Raw genomic sequence first — 24,237 nt, 5'->3', positions numbered from 1 at the left:
TTTTTAAGCTAACACCTGCAGCTTATAGAAAAAAATTTCATGAGCATAGATGCAAGGCAGATGAAAGTGTGTGTGAATATGTTGCTGAACTAAGCACTTATTTTCATAGATGGGAGAGAGGATGTCAGGTCACCACTTTTGAAGGGCTGGCAGACCTTTTGGTGAGGGAACAAGCCCTTAGCACTTTGCCTGAGGACATGAGAATCTGGTTAGCTGATAGACAATGAATTACTGTAGATGAGTTGGGGAAGAGTGGAGACCTATACCTAGCAAACAGGGCATCACTGCACAGGAAAGGGACACCTTGTGCTGCTCATGGGTCTAAGGTAACCTATGGTTGGCTGCCCAGACTGCCCCAACAGAGTCTGTCAGTAACAGGGCAAGCCACTAGTCCAGGTACATGTCCAGGACCTAGGGTTAAATGTTTTAAATGTAACCAGTGGGGCCATGTAGCATATAGCTGTCCATGGGGGCAAGGTGGGGAGGAACAGTAAGTTGTCTTGAGACAACAAATTTATCAAACTACCACCCTGCAGATGTCATGATAGGGAATGATTTTGGTAATACATTACCATGTGTTTATCCAGTTATATGCAGTCAGGCTTGGAGACAGTTATGTGGATCTGGTAGCCTGTGGGAGACCCAGACAGACCACGCACTTGCAACCAGGACTGGTGAGGTGGTTACTTCAGGGAGGGAGCTACTCTGTAGCAGTGAGACTGAAGGTGAGCCACAGCTGTGTATGGGTACTGATGTTCCCTTGGACAGAGTGACTGAAAGGGCAGAGGTGAGTATTAGTACCCATGCTGACAGTGAGGTACCACTGTCAGAGGATGCCAGACTTCATGTGGATGGGGAGATGGGAAGGGTTACAAAGATAGAGAGTTGAGACAGGCTGAGCACTCTGACACTACATTACAAGGCCTGAGGGAGGTAGCTAGTGAAACACTCAATTCTTGAGAGAAGGGGGAATCTGCATACTGGGAAAAAAGGGTTACTGTATACAGAGTGGAGCCCTGAGGCAGGGCTAGAGAGTGAGAGAATGCAGCAGTTGGTAGTGCCCAGAGCCTACCATCTGGCACTTATGATATTCCCTTTGCAGGTCATTTGGGCATAACATGTACAAAGAGACATATTATGCAGAACTTCTATTGACCTGGGATTTCCAGAGATGTAACAGGGTACTGCAGGACCTCTGAGAAGTGCCAAAAGGTAGGCAAGGCAGGAGTCATGGTGAAGGCCCCTTTGATGCCTTTGCCTGTGATTAAGGAGCCATTTCTGAGGGTAGCTATGGATATTGTGGGACCTCTGTGTACCCCAAGTTCTACAGGGAACAAAGAATATCCTAGTGGTAGTAGAATATGCTACAAGATACCCTGAGGCAGTAGCTCTGTCCTCCACTGTGGCAGAAAAGGTGGAAAATGCTATGTAAGAGATTCTCAGCAGGGTAGGTTTCCCAAAAGAAATGCTGACTGACAGAGGTGCCAATTTCATGTCAGACCTGCTGGCTTGTCTGTGGGGTGAAGCACCTAAAAACCACCCCTACCATCTCTAGACTAATGGTTTTGTTGAGAGGTTAAGCTCTACAATCAATGCCATGCTAAGGACATTTGCAGACCAGTTTAAGAGGGACTGGGACAAATATTTGCCCCAACCGGTGTTTGCTTACAGAGAGGTTCCCCAGGCATCTGCAGGTTTTTCACCCTTTGAATTGTTGTATGGGCATAGGGTGAGGGAACCTCTAGATATAATTCCAGATAAGTGGGAGGATGAGTGTGAATCCCACAAGAAGTCTGTTGTGGCATATGTCCTAAACCATAGAACAAGGCTCAGGGAATCCATGAGCCTGGCCCAGGAGAAACTGGCAGAAGCCCAACAGTAGAAAAAGGTCTGGTATGACAGGAATGCTCGAGCTAGAGAAAATGCTGTAGGGCAGCAGGTAATGGTTCTCATTCCTGTCAGATACAACAAGATGCAGGCAGCTTAGGAGGGACCTTACAAGGTGGTAAGGAAGGTCAGTGATGTTAACTACATGGTGGAACTGCTAGGCAAGAGGCAGGTGTGCAAATTGTACCATGTTAACATGATGAAACCTTACTATGACAGGGAGCCCTTGTACTGAGTATTTGCAGTGGATTGCAGGAGGAGTCTGAGGGAAATCTGGTGACTGATCTCCTCAGTGAGGCTCAGACTGACATCTCAGTAGAAGGGGTAGCAATGTCACAGCAGCTATCTCCTGCCCAGGTTTGAGAAATCCGAGCAGTGTTAGAGGAGTTTGGGGACATGCTCACTGGGAAACCAGGGGGCACCCACCTGGTGCAGCACCATGTGGATACAGGACCCCAAAGGCCTATTAGGCAGGCCCATTATAGGGTGCCTGACAGAGTCAAATAGACTCCGAGTGAGGAGATACAGGAAATGTTGGAACTAGGGGTAATTTAGGAGTCCAGCAATCCCTGGGCATTCCCAGTGGTGCTGGTACCAAAGACAGATGGCAGCACCAGGTTCTGTGTGGATACAGGACCCCAAAGGCCTATTAGGCAGGCCCATTATAGGGTGCCTGACAGAGTCAAATAGACTCTGAGTGAGGAGATACAGGAAATGTTGGAACTAGGGGTAATTTAGGAGTCCAGCAATCCCTGGGCATTCCCAGTGGTGCTGGTACCAAAGACAGATGGCAGCACCAGGTTCTGTGTGGACTACAGGAAATTAAATAGTCACACAGAGTCAGATGCATAGCCCATTACTAGGACAGATGAATCCCTAGAGCAGCAGGGTGTGGCTAAGTATCTCACCACCACTGATCTTACCAAGGTTTACTGGCAGGTGCCCTTGACTTCCAGTGCTAGAGAGAGGTCAGCCTTTGTGACTCCTTTTGGCTTGTATTAGTTCGCAAAGATGAACCTTTGGGATGAAATATGCCTCAGTGACTTTCCTGAGACTGGTTGATCATATCCTAGCAGGAGCAGATTTTGCCCTTGCTTACATAGATGATATTGCCATCTACAGCCATTCCTGGCAAGAGCACCTTCAACATGTCAGGGAGGTGCTGGGCAGACTACAGAGGGCAGGGTTGACCATTAAGCCCAGAAAATGTCAGGTGGGTATGGCAGAAGTCTCCTACCTGGGACATAGAGTGGGGAGTGGTATGATCAGGATAGAACCGGCCAAAGCGCAAGCCATTCAGGCATGGCAAGTGCCTGTTACCAAAATGCAGGTGAGTGCATTTTTAGAGGCAACAGGGTACTACAGAAAGTTTGTCCCCAATTATAGTACCATAGCTGCTCCTCTCGCAGACCTGACAAGGAAAAACAGGCCAGATAAGGTAGTGTGGACTCCAGCATGTGAGCAGGCATTCCACAAGCTTAAAGTGGCTTTGGGAGTACCCCCTGTGTTAGCCAGTCCATATTACAGCAAATAATTTGTTGTGCAGGTGGATGCTTCAAACCATGGGGTGGGGGCTGTACTTAGCCAGATTTCTTCAGAGGGAGAAGAGTACCCAGTGGTTTATCTCAGTCATAGGCTCCAACCCAGGGAGCAATGCTATGCAGCTGTGGAAAAGGAATGCCTAGCCATAGTGTGAGCACTGCAGAAACTTCAACCTTATCTGTATGGAAGGAAATTCACTGTAGTTATAGACCACCATACCCTAACATGGCTACATTGAGCCAGCCCGCAAAATGCCAAGTTACTAAGGTGGAGCCTAAGGTTGAAAGCATATGATGTGGCAGTGCAGCACCACACTGGGGTTAGCAATGCCAACACAGATGGGCTTTCAAGACATGGAATAGTGTAAGGTATTCCCAGATAGGCTTAACCCTCTCGAGTAACGTTTCTCAAGGGTGACTAGAAAAACTAGCTTGATTTCTCATGGGGGAGGAGGGAGAAGTGTGAAGGCTGACAGCCCAGCTAGCTGGAATTTTGTAAATAATTCTAGGTTATTTGTGAATAGCAATATGATTTATATGCTTGTCTTACAAATGTAATTAAACTGTATATTATGTGCTGAGCTTCAAAAATTTAACCACAGTGCACCGTACTGGAAAAGAGCAAAACTCTAAGAAAATAAGTTGAAATAGTTTACAACTGCGGTATCTCTCAGTTTCAATAAATCCAGTAGCACAATGACAAGTGCCGGACCACCATTGAATTGAAATCCAAGCTTTTATTATAAAATGGTAAGCGCTTTCGGCTGTATAATACTAACCTTCATCAGACAATTTTTAAAACACACATTGCATCACTTTATAAACCTTATAGGCATATTGGCAATTATTTAATTAGCCAATGATTAAATAGCTCATTAATATTCAGCATTAGTATACACCTTTTCAGCATAAGGTGTCCTTCTATGCAATGTATTTCAACCATTACAAAACATAAACTGAAACTTATATATTAAATATAAATACATTATATTTTAAAACATACCTAAAAATGTAATATAATTAAATGCAAATGAAATTCACTACTAAAAAGTATATATTTCCACCTAATTTCATAATGTATGCATATATTCATATAAACTAACTTGTGAATTCATTTATATATATAAAATGTTAAAATAATAAAATATGTGAAATATATGAAATATAATAGATAAACATCATCTATTAAAAGCTCTAAGTTTTAATATACTAGTAATGGAGATGGAATCATTCAGTCCTGGAAATTGTGTGGCATTCAAATAGACCTGCCACCAATATTCTTTTGACTCTAGTATTAATTTCCATGGGCCTCTTCCAGGAGATGGCCGTACTTGTTCCAATACTGTAAAACCAAATTTGTGCGTATCATTGTGCATTATATGCCTAAATAAAGCATTATTAGTTGATTTTTTACCAATATCATAAACATGCTCGGATATGCGTTGTTTTAATTTACGCTCAGTTTTTCCTACATAATAGGATGGATATTGTCCACATATTGCAACATATACCACTCCAGAAACATTACAATTATGTTTTCCTTTTACTTTTACTCTGATCCCATTAAAATGCACATATTCACATTCTATAATATATGAGCAATAATTGCACATATTGCATTTCCTCATACCTCCATTATTGGAACTATTTGATATTGGACACATATTACACCAATCCTTTAAATTTTTATCCTTTTATATATAATTAAAGGCTGCTTCCCCAATATATTTTCCAATTGGGTATCACCCCTGAATAATGTCCAATTTTTCATAACTAAACCTTTTATGTATTCAGAATCTTGTGTGTAAGTGGTGATGAATGCCAAATTACCTTTTGTTATATGTCTATCATTATTGGTGGCGCCAAAATTACTGCTATTATTTTTTTGTACCATTACTGTATGTTCATTAGGAACTATAGGTTCTTGCCGACTGCCACTGCCAATTACTGTATTTGCTAGCAATGGTTTATAAAACCCATTGGTTCTTTTTATTATAACTTCATTAAGTATACAATCAACAAACTGTTGTGGATAATCCCTATTTAAAAACATACTTGCTATAAATTGGCATTCATTCACAAATTCATCAAATTTTGTGACCATACGTGCTGCTTGGACCAGTTGGCCTTTTAGAACCGCTTTTTTTATATGCGAAGGGTGGTTGCTGTCAAAATGCAAAAATTATTAGAATAAGTTTTTTTACGATGTATATTTGCCTTTAAAGAATTATTAATTATATCCTTCTGTAAATGAATATCCAAATAAGCTATACTATCAATTCCAATTTCATGAGTGAAAGACAAAAATTCAGTGGTATCATTTATGTATTTTATAAATACCTCAACCAATTCTGCTGGTCCCTTCCAGATAAAAAAAAAATCGTCTGAGAATTGGCTATATAGCTCTACATGCTGCATGAATTCTGATGGAAATAAATATCGCTTTTCCCATACTGCCATGATGACATTTGCATACACTGTACCCACGGGAGAGCCCATCGCTACCCCCTTGATTTGTTTGAAATATTGGCCATCATGAAAGATATAATTATTAGTTAATACCAATTCTAATAAATCAACCAAGGCATTGAGCTGATCTTGAGGTATTGGTACGATCTCAAAGAAAAAATCAGAAAACCAAGTGATACCTAACTGATGGGGTATACAAGTAAACAAATCTTTCACATCCACCGTAATAAACATGACCTTATCCATATCATTAATGTTTAAACTGTTGACCTTAGTGAGAAAATCCCAAGAGTCTCTACAAATGTATTCTAAACATTTTATCTTTCCTTTTAATGTTGCATCAATATATTTTGCTATATAATATGTTTTAGAACCACCTGCATCTACTATAGGATACATTGGTGGACTTTGCAAATTTTTATGTAATTTAGGTGCTCCAAACATTATTGGAATCTTGGGATTGTTCACTTGCATATATAAATATGCTTGGTTGGTTATCTGCCTTTGCCACAGCATATCTTCAAGAGTATAATCAATTCTAGAGTATGAAATATTAATTTCATTAATTGAAACTTCCATGTACGCATCATCATACAATATATTTGTTAATTGTTGATTGTAATCAAACAAATTCATTATAACAAGTCCACCTCCTTTATCCGGCTGCATGATCCGGATATTGCCATTAATTTTTAAGTCATTTAACATATTACTTTGGACTTTTGTGAAGTTTGTTGACATCATTTTGTACTTTTTATTGTTGTTAGAACCAATGTGATACCTGAAATCAAGTTCACATATTTCCTCAAATAGTTTTATTTTAGGATGAAGGGGTGGATTTATGATGCTGGGTATACGTAAAAAATTATGATCCATGCATGGGGCTTGCTGGTGTAAAACCACTAAGTTAATTTTTCTGGTAAAACGTTTTAACTCTGTGACAAGATTGGTAATTTTTGCCCTTCTTTCTGGAACAAAAGTGAGGCCTTTACTAAATATATATATGCTTGCTCAGTAGTAATAATGGCCTCACTGTAATTGTAGATATGAAAATCACCCTTCGTATTGGAAATAACTTGATATGTGTCGACATTGTTTTGAAAATTGTCTAAACTTACTGGATTTAACTGCTGTTGCTCCGTGAGACTGTCCTCTGCTTGCTCCACACTTTAGAGCTGTTGTTCCTCATTCTGTAATTGTCCTTGTTGTGAAGACGCTCCAAACATACCTAAAAATGTAATATATTTAAATGCAAATGAAATTCACTACTAAAAAGTATATATCCCCACCTAATTTTATAATGTATGCATATATTCATATAAACTAACTTGTGAATTAATTTATATATATAAAATGTTAAAATAATAAAATATGTGAAATGTATGAAATATAATAGATAAACATCTTAGTAGTGAATTTCATTTGCATTTAAATGATGCAATGTGTGTTTTAAAAAATTGTCTGATGAAGGCTAGTATTATACAGCCAAAAGCGCTTACCATTTTATAATAAAAGCTTGGATTTCAATTCAATGGTGGTCCGGCACTTGTCATTGTGCTACTGGATTTATTGTTTAATAGTTTGTGGTTGTTCTTGGAATTTATCAGTTTTATGGCAACCGGTAGCATGCAAGAGGCGAACACTATGGTTACGAGAAACGAATTTGATAAATTACAGCAGTCTGTCTTCAGTCTTACTCAACTAATACAACAAATGTCTGGTAATAATGGTGGTCTAAGGTTACCAAATTTCAGCAATAATAGAACGGACAGTGTTGATAGTAATGATAGCATTCCTCCCGGGCAATTGCCACTACATGAGCAGGATAAGTTGCATAATGATATGGTTTTTAATGCAAATGAATTGCAGCAATGGCTCAATCAAGTGAAATATTATGGTGTCGATAGAAACTCAGGCACACCAAGCTTTTCATCAATGGTAAATGAGTTTCATGACCTTGTTTGGCGGTATCGCAAATTAGTGCATGAAAATACTTATTTTAAAGAGTGCACAAAAAGACAACAAATTCCCAAGGGCCTGAGATACTGGAAGTATCCTACAGGCTTAAAAGAGAATAGTGCACTTCACAAGGAGTTACTACAATTATCCGATCGACAGGGGTGCGAGTTTCAACAAGTTTTAATAAAACATAATATTACAGAAATGAATGATCTCAACATGCAAATTCAGGTTATGTACACCAAAATTAAACAACAGTCGGCATTCAATGCATGCCATAATCAATATCTAGAGGTGTTTACTCAAATAGATAAACACAGTAATATCGTGGTGGAAAGGAAAACCCGGAAGTTAGAAAGAGATCGAGTGGACTATTCCAAGGGGCTGGCTTATCCAAAACCAACGCGAGGGCAATGGCGAAAAGAAACTACAGGCAATGCTTCTCAAATTGGGGACGACAATGGTGGGCAAATGCAAGAAAATAACCAACAATTCCCTTTAGAGAATGGTAGTTTGCGCTGTTTGGAGCGTCTTCGCAACAAGGACAATTACAGAATAAGGAACAACAGCTCTCAAGTGTGGAGCAAGCAGAGGACAGTCTCACTGAGCAACCGCAGTGAAATCCAGTAAGTTTAGACAATTTTCAAAACAATGTCGACACATATCAAGTTATTTCCAATACGAAGGGTGATTTTCATATCTACAATTACAGTGAGGCCATTATTACTACTGAGCAAGCAAATATATTTGGTAAAGGCCTCACTTTTGTTCCAGAAAAAAGGGCAAAAATGACCAATCTTGTCACAGAGTTAAAACTTTTTACCAGAAAAATTAACTTAGTGGTTTTACACCAGCAAGCCCCATGCATGGATCATAATTTTTTACGTATACCCAGCATCACAATTCCACCCCTTCATCCTAAAATAAAACTATTTGAGGAAATATGTGAACTTGATTTCAGGTATCACATTGGTTCTAACAACAATAAAAAGTACAAAATGATGTCAACAAACTTCACAAAAGTCCAAAGTAATATGTTAAATGACTTAAAAATTAATGGCAATATCCGGATCATGCAGCCGGATAAAGGAGGAGGACTTGTTATAATGAATTTGCTTGATTACAATCAACAATTAACAAATATATTGTATGATGATGCGTACATGGAAGTTTCAATTAATGAAATTAATATTTCATACTCTAGAATTGATTATACTCTTGAAGATATGCTGTGGCAAGGGCAGATAACCAACCAAGCATATTTATATATGCAAGTGAACAATCCCAAGATTCCAATAATGTTTGGAGCACCTAAATTACATAAAAATTTGCAAAGTCCACCAATGCGTCCTATAGTAGATGCAGGTGGTTCTAAAACATATTATATAGCAAAATATATTGATGCAACATTAAAAGGAAAGATAAAAAGTTTAGAATACATTTGTAGAGACTCTTGAGATTTTCTCACTAAGGTCAACAGTTTAAACATTAATGATATGGATAAGGTCATGTTTATTACGGTGGATGTGAAAGATTTGTTTACTTGTATACCCCATCAGTTAGGTATCACTTGGTTTTCTGATTTTTTCTTTGAGATCGTACCAATACCTCAAGATCAGCTCAATGCCTTGGTTGATTTATTAGAATTGGTATTAACTAATAATTATATCTTTCATGATGGCCAATATTTCAAACAAATCAAGGGGGTAGCGATGGGCTCTCCTGTGGGTACATTGCATGCAAATGTCATCATGGCAGTATGGGAAAAGCGATATTTATTTCCATCAGAATTCATGCAGCATGTAAAGCTATATAGCCAATTCTTAGACAATTTGTTTTTTATCTGGAAGGGACCAGCAGAATTGGTTGAGGTATTTATAAAATACATAAATGATACCACTGAATTTTTGTCTTTCACTCATGAAATTGGAATTGATAGTATAGCTTATTTGAATATTCATTTACAGAAGGATATAATTAATAATTCTTTAAAGGCAAATATACATCGCAAAAAAACTTATTCTAATAAATTGTTGCATTTTGACAGCAACCAACCTTCGCATATAAAAAAAGCAGTTCTAAAAGACCAACTGATCCGAGCAGCACGTATGGTCACAAAATTTGATGAATTTGTGAATGAATGCCAATTTATAGCAAGTATGTTTTTAAATAGGGATTATCCACAACAGTTTGTTGATGGTATACTTAATGAAGTTATAATAAAAAGAACCAATGGGTTTTATAAACGATTGCTAGCAAATACAGTAATTGGCAGTGGCAGTCGGCAAGAACCTATAGTTCCTAATGAACATACAGTTTTTTTACAAAATAATAATAGCAGTAATTTTGGCACCACCAGTAATGATAGACATATAACAAAAGGTAATTTGGCATTCATCACCACTTACACACAAGATTCTGAATACATAAAAGGTTTAGTTATGAAAAATTGGACATTATTCAGGGGTGATACCCAATTGGAAAATATATTGGGGAAGCAGCCTTTAATTATATATAAAAGGGACAAAAATTTAAAGGCTTGGTGTAATATGTGTCCAATATCAGATAGTTCCAATAATGGAGGTATGAGGAAATGCAATATGTGCAATTATTGCTCGTATATTATAGAAGGTGAATATATGCATATTAATGGGATCAAAGTAAAAGTAAAAAGGAAAACATAATTGTAATGTTTCTGGAGTGGTATATGTTGCAATATGTGGACAGTGTCCAGCCTATTATGTAGGAAAAACTGAGCGTAAATTAAAACAACGCATATACGAGCATGTTTATGATATTGGTAAAAAATCAACTAATAATGCTTTATTTAGGCATATAATGCACAATGATATGCACAAATTTGGTTTTGCAGTACTGGAACAAGTACGGCCATCTCCTAGAAGAGGCCCATGGAAATTAATACTAGAGTCAAAAGAATACTGGTGGCAGGTCTATTTGAATGCCACACAATTTCCAGGACTGAATGATTCCATCTCCATCACTAGTATATTAAAACTTAGAGCTTTTAATAGATGATGTTTATCTGTTATATTTCATATATTTCACATATTTTATTATTTTAACATTTTTTATATATAAATTAATTCACAAGTTAGTTTATATGAATATATGCATACATTATAAAATTAGGTGGAAATATATACTTTTTAGTAGTGAATTTCATTTGCATTTAACTATATTACATTTTTAGGTATGTTTTAAAATATAATGTATTTATATATAATATATATGTTTCAGTTTGTTTTGTAATGGTTGAAATACATCGCATAGAAGGACACCTTATGCTGAAAAGGTGTATACTAGTGCTGAATATTAATGAGCTATTTCATCATTGGCTAATTAAATAATTGCCAATATGCCTATAAGGTTTATAAAGTGATGCAATGTGTGTTTTAAAAATTGTCTGATGAAGGCTAGTATTATACAGCCGAAAGCACTTACCATTTTATAATAAAAGCTTGGATTTCAATTCAACGGTGATCCGGCACTTGTCATTGTGCTACTGGATTTATTGTTTAATAGTTTGTGGTTGTTCGTGGAGTTTATCTCTCAGTTTCAGCTTGGAGACAGAATGTCTGCAGCTAGAAATTCTTTCTATTGTCTGGAAACAGAAATAATTACAGGTTTCCAAGGTAAAAGTGTTTAACAGTTTTACGACTTCCAGTTTTAGGCAAAACTTCTTAGAGATAAGTATTTTTAACACAGATGTGCTATATTTTATGTTCCTGTTAGCCTGGGAACTAAAGGCAGAGGTGGCAAGAATGATATAATCTGAGAAAACCCAGCAGAAATGTTTGATAGTAATATAAGAGCTATCTCAGAGAGTGAGTCTGTGCATTTTGTATCTTGTCTTTGGGCCTGTAAACATCCATTCAGCAGTTGCATTTGCCTGGCTCTATAAGTAAGATTTAGGTACAGTGATTTCTCTTGGAGATAGATAGGAATATAACAAGACTAGTTTAGATGTTTTCTGTATTTATGTGAGACTATCCTGCCATGTTGTCTGAGTATTTCCTGTGATTCTGATATCTGTTGTCACTGTGTTGAGTTATTGGGTATTTTCGTGTGCTTTTCTTATTTATTATTAATTATATTTAAACTTGTTAATTGTGGCTGGTTTGTTTAGAGATATTTAAGCTCTGAGAGTACTTGCATATGTATTAGGTGACACTGCATAGGCCACTCCTAAATAGCCTTAGTCTTGGATTCACTATCCATTGGGATAATAGTACATTACACAGTAGAATTTGTCACCCTTTGGTAAGGGCCTTATAGTAGCGGATAAGTAATGGTGGCTGGTGTCAACTGGTACTACCTTATAGTCTGGGCAGAAGGGGGCATAGCTAGTGAACCTGTGCCGGCCTTCCTCAGGAGTGTCTGTGTGTTTGTATATAAATCAACTCTCAAAGTGTGTGTGTGTCAGCTACTAGTTCAAGGACAAGAAGCACTGGTTGGACAGAGAGGGTGCTGGAGGTTTTGGCTTGACCACTCAGCTGAGATCCTAATCCTATAGCTGTGGCAGTGGGGAATCTTACTGGGGATCTGGAGAAAGAGGTAGAAACCAGCCCCAGACTGACTGTGATCTCTGTGTTCTCTTAAGGGAAATTGTACTTTACTGTGTGTGTACTTGTCATTCTCCTAATGTGGACATCCCTCACTGGTGTCAGTGGTGAGGACTGAGGCTACTTGATTACTGCACCAGTGCAGGGGCATCACACCATTAAAGAAATGGATAACTATGGTTCTTTCCTACCACCCTCCTGCACATTCCTGCCCTCCTTTCACTTTGTTCTTCCCCATGTTTGCTCCTCATGTACCACTTTCCTGTCTTCCTTATTTTGTTTCTTTAAAGAGTAATTGCATGATGTTGTGCATCATGCACCAATGCACAGCAATGGCAAAAAGCAGCTACATGTGTTAGATTAAGCTGTATTCAAAACTAGTACCATCTAGCCCCAAAAATGCACATATTACTGCAATGGGGGCATGAACACGTGCTGCCACAGAGTCAATTAATTAGAAGGTATATTTCACAGACTCCATACCAACTATCAATCTTTAGGAATGTGGCTTGAGTTTGCACACTGCTTACATGGGTCAGCTCAAGTGTGTAGAATGTCACCTGCGTTCCTGTGTATAATGTCCATGCTGATGCTTTCCTTAGCCTTGCTCATAACACTTGTTAGGCATATGGGTTATTAGTTGCATTTTGGCATGTTGGCAGATTGATAGCCATCACTCTCATATCTACTTTCTCATTCAACAAATCTGTTCCTTTCATCCTTACTATCTGCTACACCCCCATATATCCCTTAACAAAATCTACCCCTCTATTAACAATTATATTTTACACATCACTTTGAAGTCACCCATCCAAGATAGCAGCATGCTACTTTACCTCCTCTTACTACCCATCCTAATTTTCCTCTCTGGGTTGTCATCCTATCACACTATCCTACTATACCCTCCAACATCACCCACTCTTACCCACACTGTATCACCCTACTATTTAAGTCCGTATTTCCCTGTCTCCCCCTCCCTCTTTAATTTCTCCTACATTCAGTTTCATAAACTAAAACATTTCAACATTCCTCTCTACTCCCCCAAACATAGACTCAAATCCACTGCCTAGTACATTACTTTTTTCACCAAACTAACACTATTTCCTACTGCACTTTTACTAGATGGGGAAATCCACCCAATCTCAGTCCATCCCCTCCCACCATCACTACTAGCACTGCCAAACCCACAAGGTACCAACCCCTCTCCTCTCCACCTAAATACCTATCACTCTGTGCCATAAACCTACAAAGTCTTCCAAACAAAATAACAGAATTCCATGCTTGGATTGCCCACCACTATCCCCACATCTTCACTCTCTCAGAAACATTGCTAAACACATATTACAAATTCTAAAATTCTACATCCCGGATATAACATCTTTTGGCAGGATAGACTTTTTAAAAAGGGGGAGGTGTCACCACCCTATACTCCGAACAACTTAACCTCTCTCTCTCCTTACCATTCCCAGACTTCTCCCCAGCAGAACTTATCTTTCTTAACAATCATCTCAACCCTCATAAAAAAACTGGCCATAATGTCTATCTACATACCCCCTGGCAACAACATTCTAATCCTTGAATAAATCTTATCTTGGATCTCCCAAAATAATTAATATGAAGCAATCATACTAGGTGATGTTAATATTGCTAAATACTTGAGCTTTGGCTGGCTAAGATCTGCCTGCAATCAACTGGACATATAAGTGAATTTAAGTACACTTTTATCTGCACTTTTTTCATATAGTACGGTATTTTGTGTGTTTTTGTTATTACTGAATATTAATTGAACTGAAAATTGTGGCTGTCTATCTCTACAGAGATCTTGTAGAAGGGTAGCCATTGATAGCAGTGGGGGGTAGTTTCATTTTGATAGTCTGTGTTTCAGCTGAGGGACTGCCCTGCCTTATATAAGTGGTACATTTTGTTTTTGTTCTGCTAAATACTTGAGCTTAGTCCGGCTAAGATCTGCCTGCAATCAACTGGACATATAAGTAAATTTAAGTACACTTTTATCTACACTTTTTTCATATAGTACTGCATTTTATGTGTTTTTGTTATTACTGAATATTAATTGAACTAAAAATTCTGGCTCTCTGTCTCTACAGTTAGTTCCCACCCACCTTCCTGTTCTTCTTTTGGTGTTAATCTTGGTGGCTTTGAAATCGCATGCCCCTCTTGTGAACTTGTGTTTGGATATTCCTTCTGGTCCCATCTCATTTGCTCAGTCAACTGAGTGCAGTGGAGGTCATATTCTGATTTCAGGCACTCCTACTGTATACAAAGAGAGCATTTGGGAAGAAAAAAAAATGTTCTAAGTTTGCTTCCTGCCTTTCCTGTAAGTACTCTAGTCCACATACATTCTTGCTGTATCCAGGACTATTTGTAAGCTTCTGAGTCCCAGAACCTTTCTGCATTGGAGAGAAGCCTTCTAGCTTAATTTTGTTTCTTAGAACTAGCCAGTTTTTTAGTTTCAGCACTCAAATCTGTTTCTTTGAGCTCAGCACTTGCTCTGAACTCATTGTAAGCACTAAATAAGCTACAAATTACTACAGCACTCAACTTTCCTCACTTATCTACAGGAAAACAGTTTTTAGTACTTAATAAATAAGCACCTATCCAGGCATGTCTAAGGGTCAGCTCCCATTGTTTTCTCCTGTCTACCTGATGAATCTGGGCATCTTGGGGCAATGCAGCAATTGCCTCATGTACACAGACAACCCTCTCCTCCTACCACCCAACACTACAACCTGTGAGAGATGCAATTATATAGCCAAACTGGAAGCAAAGCTCTCTGCACCCAAGACTGGAATAGACAGTCAAGAGGAGAAGGTAAACACTTGCACCACACCACACTCATCACATAGTCCCTCAAACACACACATAGAAATGCAAAACACACACCTACATTCACGGAGGCTCTCAATAAAACCTGCCCAAGCAAGTGGGACCTCCAAAGCCGAAAACCAAGCAAACTCCACCCCCCAACACAACCCAAATGACACATAGCCCACAATCTCAGTGTGCCACTCACCACAGCCCATAAGGCATAACAACATACCCAACACTCTAGTCATAACTGCCTCTATAGTCAGGCACACTGATGTTCCACTCACCGGGCTAAACAAGGAGAAAGTTACTGTTATCTGCCTGTCGGGTGCCAGGATCCACCACATAACGCACACACTCAAGTCACTCCACAACAAGTACAAATATGACTCTGTCATTGTCCATGTTGGTGTGAATGACCTGAGACGTACCTCCCTGGACTACATGAAAAGAGACATGGAGGAGCTCTCTGATCTTGTAGCCCAGGCAGGTATGACCCTAGCCCTCAGTAGCATCCTGCCATCACTCAGAATTATACCACAGTACAAGGACAAAATTATTGACTTCAACAATTGGCTAAGTTTCTGGTGTCATTCTAATGGGATCCAGTACTTGTCTGCCTGGGATTACATGATCGACAGACCACGATGCTTTGCCAGAGATGGCCTGCACTTGTTGCCCTTGGGATTCTGGATACTGGCTAAGGCTCTTGCCACCCCTATAGTGCCTTTTTTAGGCAAGGTTCAAATGACAAATTCACCACCGTAAAAGATACAAGCAAGCAAAATCTGAGGATAATGCTACTCAATGCTAGAAGTCTAAACCTCAAAATGCACTCACTCGAGGCACTCCTTAAAATGGAGAACATCGACATCTGTGCAGTGACAGAGACCTGATTAAAAGCTCCAGAGAGCACCCCTGCATTACCAGGCTATAATTCATATCACACCTTTCGGCCACCTAACCCGGACTGAAGCACTAAAGGTGGAGGCGTGTCCATATTCATTAAGGATATCCACACCTCCAGGCTAGTTGCACAGCATAATGCATCTGAGATTATCCAAGTGCAACTAACTCTGGGCAAGACCACAATCCAAATTGTAGCTTGCTACAGACCCCCCACCATGCCCCAGGATTCCCACTCCTCATTTCTTCATACACTGGAAAATATTAGGGTACAACCCAACACCCTAATGGGTGATTTCAACTACCCCACCAGTAACTGGGAAAACTACTCATGTACCAACTCTTTTGCTCAACGTTTTCTGGAATTCATAAATTCCAATGCCTGGGATCACCTTATTCATACCCCCACCAGAGGCAGCAATATCGTAGACCTGGTCATTACCAACATGGGCGACCGGTGTTCCACACCAGAGGTCAATTCCTTGTTGGTCAGATCTGACCACAAGCTAATTACCTTAGACATCCACATCCCGCCCCCACCCCGCATTAGAGAAACCACCATAAAAAACTTCTCCAAAGCCAACTTCACACTTCTTAAGACAGAAGTGGCAAACTTCATGACACCCATGCAGACAGACAATAGAGGTATGACTGCTGAATCCTACACAAATGCACTTTATAAGCACTTACACGAGTGCATGGATCATGCTATCCCTAACAGAACCAAGATCCTATCCTCCAAAAAAAGGAAACCAATCTGGTGGTCCTCTGCCATAAACAAACTCTACAACGGAAGAAAGAAACTTTTGCAAAAAAGAGTAAAATCCCATAACTGGAGGAACTCACTGGTCAGCTTCAGTAAGAAGCTGAGATCCCTCATAAAATCCTCCAAAGCTAATTACGAAAACAAAATTGCCAATGGCTCCAAAGACAACCACAAAGCATTCTATAGCTATGTCAAGAATCTCAATGACAACACTCATATCTGCTCTGAGTTACAGCACAATGGCACTAAATATACAGAACCAACTGACATTGCCAACATCCTGGCAGATAGGTTCAGTGCTAACTTTAACCCCCTCTCACTACCTAGAAGGCCCATTTCTATACAGGAAGAATGCAAAGTTTCTGTAATCACGGCTGCACAGGTAAAAAACACACTCTCCAAAGCCAAGAACACAGCATCCATGGGACCTGACAATATCCCAGGCTGTGTTCTACACCAACTACAGAATGAACTGGCACCCCACCTAAGTACCATGTTCAATCATAGCCTCACCTCAGGCTTTGTGCCCACTGAATGGCGCACCATGATAGTTATCCCACTACACAAAGGGGGAACCATGACGGACCCCGGGAACTACCACCCCATTAGCCTGATGAGCCTGGTCTGCAAAGCCAAGAACGTATCATCATGGAACTCATAAACAAGGACATTGGTAATCTCCAAACTCTGGACCCCACCCAGTTCGGGTTTGTAAAAGGCAAATCATGTCTCCTAAACCTGACAGACTTCTTTGAAGCAGTCACCAAAGCCATAGATGAGGGTAAGGTGGTTCACACAGCCTATCTAGATCTCGCCACGGATTTTTATACCATCCCCCACTCTGGAATTATAGATAAACTCACTAAACTAGGTATAAATCCCTATGTCACAAGATGGATTACCAACTGGCTCATGGACAGAACCCACACTGTAAAAGTAGCAGACTCCAAATCCGACTTCAGACCAGTGCCAAGTGGAGTACCACAGGGTTCAGTCCTGGGTCCTCTCCTGTTTGGTATCTACTTCTCTGAAGTACAGGCTAACACAGAAGGTCTTTGGCTAACAAAGTTTGCAGATGACTGCAAACTGGGAGCCATAACTGAAACTCCTAACGATGTGGGCATCCTACAAAAGGGCTTCACTGAGACAGATGCCTGGTGTCAAAGCCATGGCCTGAAGCTCAATGCCAAAAAGTGCATTGTCATCCCCTTTAGTAAAAACTCTGTACCCATGAACTACCACATAGGTGGTAGTCTACTTAACACCAAAAGTGTGATAAGAGACCTTGGGACACAGGTGGACAGTAGTCTCTCCTTTGGTAATCACATTGCCACAGTGGTCAGGAAATCCTTCTATGTGGCACACCTCATCACAAAAGGTTTCTCATCCAGAAAAAAAGAGGTCATTGTTCCCCTCTACTCATCACTCATTAGACCCATTATAGAGTACAGCGCCTCTTTTGGTATGTACCTCACAAGACATCTGCAACAACTGGAGAGGCCACAGAAATACCTCACAAAGAGGATTACTGGCCTCAAACAGATACCCTACGCAGACCGTCTCAAAAAACTCCAGCTTTACTCCATCGCATATCGCCTACTCAGAGGTGATCTCTGCATAAAATACAAAGCTATGTCAAACCCAGAGCTGTTGGAAATGCTCCACTTAAAGAAATCCCAATCCCTCCGAACTACCTGCTGTAGGGACCTAAACCTTGTCACCACAATAAACAGAACATGCTGGAGGGATAGTTTCCTGGCCCAGAGACTTCCCATACTCTGGAACAGACTAAATATCTATGTCAAACAGCTCCTCATTAGCACTCTTCAAGAAAAATCTTGATGATTGGATGGGAGATGGGAAATTCACCCCGGGGATCACTTCTGTGGCTCTGCTCAACAGGGGCACAGGAAAATAATTTTCTTGGGTGGCGAAAGCCAGGGTAACTTTTTGGCTAGGCTTATATAGGCCCTAGGGCCAATAGCCTATTACCTACCTATGAACCTATTGATTGGAATAAGCTCTCCCCAATCAACCCATTTGCTGTATTAACCTATTCGGCTTCAGTCAACTTATTTCTTCTCCCACTCGCATACACAAAAACTCCAGCTCCATTTTTGATTGGATCTTAATTTCCAACCCCAATCAGTATCACAATTCCACCATTTTAGCAGACTCAATATGTGACCACATTTCTATTTCGATACTAAAGCTACCTTCTCAAACCCTAAAACCCACCTCTATAGACAGTGCTGTAACCTGTCCAAATTCAATGCAGAAACTTTAAACTACCAACTCTCCCTGATCAACTGGTCCTACCTGTACAGCCTTCTTCTAAATGATGCCATTCTTGAATTTAACAAAAATTTCCTAAATGCCCTAGCTCCCATTAGGAAAATTAGGAACAAACCAAATCCCACACCCTGGCTCTCCAAGGATATCCTTTCCACCATGAAACTTAGAGACAATGCCTAGAAACAATGGTCTAAGTCAAAATGTTCTCTCCTCCTTAAATATAAAAAACTCACAAACATCACTAAAAACTTCTATTCAGAAAAAAACAAAACTCTGTCAAGAAGCCTAATCCCCCCCAGTTTTCTAATCCAAAATAATTTTGGCACACTATGAACAGTATACTCCATCCTGATAAACCTGCTACCTCCAACCCCTTCCCTGACAAAACCCATCTTAAAACTGCCACTCTTCTAAATAACTACTTTATAGACTCTATCAGAAAACTAACCCCACAAACTACAGTCAAAAACTACCTTTAACTCCCTCGACCACCCAGACCCAATCAACCTTCTCCCTGAGACCTGTTTCCACTGCCTATATCAAATCCCTTCTGCTAAAACTGAAACCTTGCTCACCCTCTTTTGACAATCTATCCTCACAATTTCTTAAAATTTCTGCCGACTCTGTAGCATATCCCATCTCAATTCTTATTAACCATTCTATCAAAGAATCCTCAATCCCTGAGATCTGGAAATCCTTCTATATTATTCCACTTACCAAAGGAGGTAAATCCGCCGAACTAACCAATTACCAAATAATACCCGTCCTTTCCCTTCTCTCAAAAATTCTCAAGAAATGCATTCATTGGCAATTTATGTCCTATTTACTTCACAAAAACCTCCTTACCCCCTCTCAGCAAGGATTGTGACCTCACCACAGCACATCCACAGCCCTGCTATCTTTTACTCAGATTGTAACAGATGCAAGGGACAACAATAAACTTGTATCATGTGTGTTTCTTGACCTATCTAAAGCTTTTGACACCATCTCCCATTATAAACTCATATCTAAATTATCCAAACTTCACCTTTCCACCTCCAATATCCTCTGATTCTCCAGCTTTCTCAACAATCAACATCAGTCTGTTAAATGGCAGACTTTCTACTCACCCTTCTTACCTATCCAAACTGATGTCCCCCAAAGATCCATCCTTGGCCCGCTTCTCTTTAATATTTTCACTAACAATCTTTTCTCTGTCTGTAACTCATCTTCACTAATCCAGTACATGGATGATGTACCCTTATCACCCTTCCTGACAACCCCACTGACCTACACTCTCTTACACAGACTTTCTTTAATATCGTTGAACAATGGCTAACTGACAACTGACTAATCCTTAACCCAAAGAAAACCAAAGTCCTCCTTTTCCTCCCAAAATCTTCATCGCATCTTAAAACATAGAATAACACAGTAAAAGCGTGAACCAATGCCAAATTCACGAAGTTTTTTACTTATACCAAGTGGATTTGGGAGAAAGAGGGGATCCTGTAATGAGTTTTTGGAATTTATGAAGCTTAAATGGCAGTTGAAGCTGAATGGTACTACTGTCCCAGGTCTAAATGAAGGCCTGTCTCTGGGTAGTTTTCTGAAGTTTAAAGCAGCTTATTTTTTAAAATAGAAAAGTGTTATTCCATGCTCCAAGTTTCTGTGTTGCATTGATATTTTATTATTGTTTATGGTGTTTCTATTTTCTGCTCATATACACAAATGTTTAAAAAGATTTTATTACAGCATTTTTTATGTAAGTTCTCAGTGCAGTGTTCTGAGAAGGTGTTTTAAATTTGTATTGGTTGTCATGGTGCTGTTGATCATAGGGGAGGGATTTTAAATGAGATTTAATTTGTTGTAATTATGTCAGTTATATAAAGGGTATGAATGTGTGAGTTTATCATTCTGATGAAGTCCTGGTTTACATTGCTGATGAAAGCGCTAAAATAAAAGACTTGGTGGATTTGGTGTTGATTCATGCTTTCAGTGTTTTATTCTAAGTCTGTGCTTGTTTGGACCCATCTTAAAATGCCTTTCAGTCCCTCTTCTCTTGACAACACCAATATCTATGCAGAGTCCACTACAAAACTTCTAGAAATCACTATTGACGACCAACTGAAATTTGACCATCACATTCTACAGTCCATCAAAAAGACCAATCAAAAACTAGGTTTGCTGTATAGACAGAAACAAGTATTAACTAAAACCACTAGGACCTCACTTGCACAAGCCTATCTTTTCCCCTGCATACTGTACGCTTCCCCTATATTCACACACATCCAAGCAAATCTCCTAACCAAACTAGAACAAACTTTTAACCAGATGGCCAGATTTGCCTGTAATCTCCCCTACAACTCCCATCACTTTCTAGCACTAAAAAAACTTCAATGGCTCGAGTTCCCACAACTACACCAATTTTCATAGCTGCAAGTTGCACATTCTCTTTTCTACAAACCTGAAAACTGTCCCTCCCTGTCCACCCTCTTATCCCTCTACAAACCTGCACAATCTTTCCGTAGCACTGACCAAGTACTACTGAGCACACACACGTCCAACAAAACTATTGGCAGGTCACTTTATAAATGCTCCATATCTCAAACCTGGAAAAAACTTCCACCTAACATACAACATATCCAATCGTTGCTCCTGTTCAAAAAATAATTGAAAAAATACCTAACCAACTGCCACCACCCCAAGTAATCTGCCTCTACCACACCAGAACTATTCCTTCATACATTATATATACTTACAATCTTGTGAATCCATAGCTATACCACTGAGCACTCTTAAAATCTAAACTTTCCTCCCAGCTTTGCCCCCCTATTTAACTTCTTATTTCCTTGGTCACCCCATCTCTTTCCTCCTCATTTCCGTCTCTCCACTCTATCTGTACCACCTCTCCTTCCACTCCACCCTCTGTAACTGACACAACTGCCACTCTGCTATTCTCTGTCTCTTCAATTATTCCTCACTCTTCTCTGCACTCCACTTACTATTCTATTTTGTTCCACCAACTCGATCGCTATCATTTTGTTGTTGTACATGCACAAAATGCATATTTTTAATGATTTCTACAAGGCATTAATGTTGTTACTCATATGTCTCTTTATCTTGCCCTTTTTGATGTTCCTAAACTTGCAATGTAACTTGGTATGGTTATGATATATGTGTATCATTTTTTGGCATCATCTTTTTTATCATGTGTTTGTGGAACTTTGTTGATACTTTTAATGATTATCTACAAGGCATTAATGTTGTTATTCATGTCTTTTTATCTTGCCTTTTTCTTGCTTTTAAACTTGCAATGTAACTTGGTTTTGTTATGATATATGTATATTAATTTTTGGCATAATCTTTTTTATTATGTGCTTTTGGAGCTTTTCTTCTCGGGTCTCCACTGAAAATGGGCCCCCAGCCCAGTGGACTAACCCAATCAACAAAGGACAAATAAATACATTTCAAATCACACAAAATTTCATATTATGTTGTGTAGTTAGACAGAGCCCTTAATTGTTAATGTTTCCACATGTATGTTTATGTCATGAAAAGGAAACAGAAAATAAAGACCAGTAATACAACTCAGATATATAGATTTTGCAACAACCGGTGGAATTGCTCATAGTTAAGCAGTCCACAAATTCATGCCACATTGCTAACGTCTACCAGATTGTATTGTCTCTAAAATATACCTTCTAATTAACTGACTCTTTAAAGAATTATTGCTGCGTGATGCACACCATCCACCATCACAAGAAAGGGTGGGGCAAGCAGGGGGAAAAACAAAGGGAAAGTAGGGCAGGAATGTGCAGGGTGACCACAACACAATCATGTTGTATAGCTAATTATACTGAATGAAGTGTGTCAAGAAGACATGTTTGCAAAATGCAAAGCTATGTATGGGACAAACCTTTCTTTTTTTCTGAGAGAGATGAACGTTGGGGACTTAGGTTTGTCTAGGTCAGGTAGGTTGGGTAGGTGTGGAAGCAATTGCAGACAGACAGGACATGCAAGACAAGAGACAGGGATGGTGAAGGACACAGGAGGTGGGTAAACAGCATGATTGGGGTGAGGGTAGGGACATCGAGGACCCATGGAAGTCAAGCTGGGTGATAGTGAGAATCAAGTCCTCATCCACTGGACTGACATCACTGTCACCTCACTGTGCTGCTGGCTGCAGTGCCCAATGTCTGTGTCTCCTCCTGGTATGTTATACAATGATGGACAGCAGGTGCTCCATCAGGTGTAGGTGTGAAACAACAATGCGGCACACATTCATACACACCAACTCTGGTAGTTTGGTATGGGTGATAAATTCACCACCTCCACCACTGCTCCCAGAGGGAACCACTGGCCTATCCTGCAGGGCAGAACTACCTGACAGCAAGGGTAGTGCAGGTGCAGGAGATGGGGTGCTGCCAGGTTGTGTGCCAGATGTGCTAGGCAGCGGTGCTGTAACCAGTGGAGTGGGAGCAGGAGGATGTTGTGCAGCAGGTCTACCCCACTGTGCTGTAGGTAAAAAAAGAAAAAAAAAGAAGAGAAGATAAAGGTTGGGGTGAGAGAAAAAAGAGGGATAACATTAGTAACTTCATATGTGACATACAAAGCATTGATAAAATTATTTGACTCTATTCTGTTACTTTTACTTTTAAGACTACAAACTCCTAACAAATTTATTTATTACTTTTAAGACTACACATTTCATAACAGATGCACACTATAGTAGAGATTGCAGCAAGCAATCCTGGATGTGTGCATGTATTGCACATATGCGTGCCCATATTACACTGATTACAGTTTACAGCCTACAGCAGGTTATTTGTGCCACTGGTATAGAGGTCTGAAGTTACATTGCAATAATAATGAAAACCTAACAGTATACAGTATTTGAGGAGTGTGGTTTTGGAAGCCACAACCTCGGACTCCTCTCTAACACTGTACTATTATTTTGTCCTACAGACTAATGCATGCTTCCTTTTACAGTTGAGAGATGCATGCCCACTGTAATTTGAGAATATGG

This window comes from Protopterus annectens, chromosome 3.part0 (genome assembly GCF_019279795.1).
Source record: "Protopterus annectens isolate FY-2018-M chromosome 3.part0, PAN1.0, whole genome shotgun sequence".
NCBI classification, from domain to species: domain Eukaryota; kingdom Metazoa; phylum Chordata; order Ceratodontiformes; family Protopteridae; genus Protopterus; species Protopterus annectens.
Note: the sequence above shows the minus strand (reverse complement) of the source record.